This window comes from Podarcis muralis, chromosome 15 (genome assembly GCF_964188315.1).
Source record: "Podarcis muralis chromosome 15, rPodMur119.hap1.1, whole genome shotgun sequence".
Classification (NCBI taxonomy): domain Eukaryota; kingdom Metazoa; phylum Chordata; class Lepidosauria; order Squamata; family Lacertidae; genus Podarcis; species Podarcis muralis.
Window position 1 is genome coordinate 31,446,519 of NC_135669.1, and position 4,259 is coordinate 31,450,777.

A 4,259-nucleotide genomic window follows, 5' to 3' on the forward strand; every position below is an offset into this window, starting at 1 on the left:
GATGCGGCTTTATCTTGAACAACTTAAAGGGAAGGTGTACAGATTGCAAAATCAGGGGAGAGTTGCCGCCTGCTTGCTTCCCCACACAAGGCCCCGGGGACTTTTAAAGCTTCACAACGGGTCATTGTGGGGGCGAACTAATTTGTTTGTTTAGTTATTGCATTTATATCCTACCTTTTCGCTTCAAGGAGGCAGACATGGTTCTCCCAGCCTTCCTCATTTAATCCCCATAACCCTGCGAGTTACGTTAGGCTGAGAGGCAGCGACTGCCCTCTCCCCAGGTTATACCCAGGGAGCTTAGTGCAGTGGCGGACTTGGGTACTGTGGCGCCCTGTGTGAGGCCCAAATTTGGCACTCACACACCCTCCTCATACTGACTTCCCAAAGGTGGGTAAGGAGGCACCCAGTTTTGGGAAGGAGGCTAACTAGCTAGCTAGATTTTGGCTCAACCACTTTTCCAGGTCATCTCACAGAGAGTTCCTCACTCTGAAGAAGAACCCCCGTCCTCAGACTGGGATGTGGGATTTGGGCAGCAAGAAGAACTCCCTAATGTGGGGTGTGAAACACAAGAGCAGTCAAGTACAACATCCCTAGAGTGGACATAAAAAGGGATGTCTGGACCAGCCAGTCAGAACTTCCTGTTTCTCCTAGGCTGGGACAGACTTCCTCTGCATGTGACTAGAGGTGGGCGTGACCTCACCTGCCCAGGTAACAAAAGAGCAGAACTGGTCAGCCATCTCTCTCTCTCTGACTACATTCATTGAAGAAGCAACATCTGCTTAGCCTAAGATGCTCTCTTGCCTTCCAGCTAAGAGAGGACAAAGGCGCTGTCTCCTTATGGGATAGTTTCCAGGTGTATGTTACTTTTGTGAGCTAAGTCTGCCTTCTGGGATCCAACTGTGAACAGAATTTGTGAGTAAACTCTTTTTTTTACTTTTATAAAATGTCTTATCTTTTTATGAGGGACTAAATGGGGAATTACCTTTAAAACTTCTTTAGAGGCTTCAGCGAACCTGAGCAAACACATCCGCTGTAAGTTTAAAAAGAGGAATGTTACTCTGCTAAATTGTGGAACTTGTTAACACAAGTTGAAAAGGATATAATCAAACAATATATCCTCTCCTGCGTGCCTGAACATTCCCACACCTAAGACGTAGAAGCTGCCCATCAAGAGAGCAGCATCACCTGCTCATCATCCCAATGGGGGAGAGAGGTAGTCCTCCAATTTGAATTATAATAATCCCCCCCCCCAAAAAATTGCATCATTCCATGGAAATTAGCACATGCAGAATGTATACAAAATTCATACATTTGGAATGGATCCCCAAGGATCATTGTGCAATTTGTACCTGTTTGGGGGGATGCATGAGAGGTCACACAGCCGCCCCGCCCCCCCCCCGAATCTGTGCCCGCTGTTATCCTAGTTTGCTGCTGTGAATCTTAAATGCCTGCTTGTTCCCAGTCCACTTTGACTGCCCACCAGCTGCCCACCAGGTTCCGTCTGGGTCTTGTTGCTCACCCCAAAGGGAACAGAGACCCAGATTGGCCAGTCTCTGGCCAAACGACATCAACAAAAAGATTCAGTTCCCAATTCTGCAATAACCCTGCATGTGCAGAAACGGAGAATGGCTTTTGCAAATATGTGTTATTTGCATAATTCATTCAGTTCCACATAGAGCCAGAGTCCTCAATTTAAAGGGGATAAGCGCTGCCCCTATTTCACCCACAGTTCCTGCAAATGTCGGCAGCAAACAGAAAAGAACTGGTTGCCTTACAGAAGGAGGGGGGGGTTATTAGCCTGAGGGCCTATTCCATTCTGGCCAGCCTTCCGAGGGCCACATGCTGGTAGTATGGAATCACTGAGTTCCCCTCCCTCTTCTGCCTGGGGCTGCCAAACCATGCCAGATTCCGACAGAGCCGAGTGGAGGGAAGTGAAAGTATTACACTGCATTTCTTCTTAAATCATAGCAATCATTTCTAAATATGCAGTGATCACTCCCAAATTGGCACATATGCATATAGCACAGTGCATGCCAATGTTTGTGCAAATCAGTGCCCTCTTCTTCTTTTTTTGGTGGTGAATAGAGGTCACCCTAGTACGGACGGCATTTTTTTTGGGGGGGGGTGTCCATTTTTCTTTAGGACCCCAGCTCTGCTCCTCTTCCCCAGGGACACTAACAAGAACCTGCCTTCCAAGCGGCACGTAGCTCATCCGTCGAACATGGGGGAGAAGATTGATTGGCCCACACTCATCTTGGCAGGCACGGAGAAGCGCAGAGCTCCCGACCATGCTAAAATTGACTTTACGTTCGAAGGACAAATGCAAAAACTTTCTCAAGCTGCTCGTTTATAGCAAATGGTATATCAGAGCCGAGCTTGTCAACTTAAATAGCTCTGTTCATACGTGATAAATAAAGAGGCCTCCATTGCACCAGAACTCTGGAGGGAAGAGAGGGAGTTTTTGCACCAAGCCAACCCTGGATTTACGGCCCAAATCTTTGATGTTGCTTTGTTTTGTCAAAACACCGGTATTGTCGATGTTGCTGGAGGTGAGCCCTGTAAATCAATAGTGACGCTCTTGGCAAATCTTTGCGCCTTCTGTGCTCTTGAGATCTGAAGAGCGATGGCTTCTTTACGCTGATCTCTCAGAAACCCGGCAAAATGGACTCAGCCAGAGGTGGGGGGCGGGTGATGGCTCCTGTTTCCAAGCACTACCAGGTTGGCAAATATCGCTTTTGCTTGGAAGATGAAAGCTAGGCCCATCAGCAGCTGTCAGGTGTGTGGGAGAGAGTGAAGGCAGGATGGAAGCATGAGTTCAGCTCCTGATGAATGGCTCTGTGAGGATGCGATGGGGAGAGGCAGGCAGTGAAAGGCACAGAGGCAAAGAAAAACGTCCTCCGTGCCTTAAGCTACTGTCTATGCAAGTTTGCATGGCAGTAAGTCGTAAGAGGGACGCGGGTGGCGCTGTGGGTTAAACCACAGAGCCTAGGACTTGCCCATCAGAAGGTTGGTGGTTCGAATCCCCATGACGGGGTGAGCTCCTGTTGCTCGGTCCTAGCTCCTGCCAACCTAGCAGTTCGAAAGCACGTCAAAGGGCAAGTAGATAAATAGGTACCGCTCCGGCGGGAAGGTAAACGGCATTTCCGTGCGCTGCTCTGGTTTGCCAGAAGCGGCTTAGTCGTGCTGGCCACATGACCCGGAAACTGTACACCGGCTCCCTGGGCCAATAAAGCGAGATGAGCGCCGCAACCCCAGAGTCAGCAACTACTGGACCTAATGGTCAGGGGTCCCTTTACCTTTAAGTCGTAAGAGCAGGCTGGATCATAGTAATGACCCATCTAGTCCAGCATCCTGTTCGCACAGTAGCCAACCAAATGCTTCAATGGGAAACCTGCAAGCAGGATCCGAGCACAAGAGCCCTCTCCCTTCTTGCGCCTTCTAGCAACTGGTTTTCAGAGGCATTGCTGCCTCCAGCTGGGGAGACAGACCAGAACTCCCATCATGTTCACAATCCATTGATAGCCCTCTCTTCTGTCATGGTCCAGTTCACGGGCGATCGAAGTCCTGGCTGGGGACGTCGGGACTGGGGGCAAGATGGCGGGGTGAGAGCAGGAACGGGAGTCCAGAAGCCAGGAGTCAGAAAGCCAAGAGTTTGAGGATTAGAGAGCCAGGAGTCACAAAGTCAAGGGTCCGAGGATCAAGGCAGGAAACATGTTGCTATGGCAAAGAGCTGAAGGGGAAATGCTGACCTTATTTCCCTTCCCGGCTCTTGCCACCAGGTGCTGTGAGTTACCAATCGGCCTCACCTGTGTGGCTGCACCTTGCCTCTTCAGAACAAACTTAGGAAGGCCCCAGTCCTGCAGAGTCCTATTGATCACAGGGCCTGGCTCCTGCACGCACTCCTGACATCTTCCATGAATATGACCAGTCTTCGTTTAGGTTCTTTTAGGTTGGTGGTCTCCACTGCCTCCTGTGGGAGTGAGTTCCATAGTTTAACTATGTCCCGTGTGAAGAAGTCCAGTCTTCTTTTATCTGTCTTGAATCTCCCAAGACTGACCTTCACTGGATTTCCACGAGCTCCAGTGTTCTGAAAGAGAGTGAAAAACATTTCTTTATTCGCTTTCTACATGCCATGCAAAATTTCATAAACTTTTATCGTCTTGCCTCTCACTCACCTTTTCTCTGAACTAAAAAGTCTCAGATGCTGCAACCTCCACGCCTTTGATCATCTTGGTCACCCTTTTCTGAGCCTTTTCCAA

General features: G+C 49.3%; 1 long non-coding RNA gene across 1 annotated transcript; it reads left to right on the plus strand.

Annotated features, from left to right (window-relative positions):
• Positions 1-564: 564 nt before the first annotated feature.
• LOC114585944 (uncharacterized) lies at positions 565-2,437 on the plus strand. Its single transcript, XR_013390913.1, has 2 exons — positions 565-912; positions 2,170-2,437. It is a non-coding gene; the product is annotated as an uncharacterized LOC114585944 (long non-coding RNA).
• Positions 2,438-4,259: the final 1,822 nt, after the last annotated feature.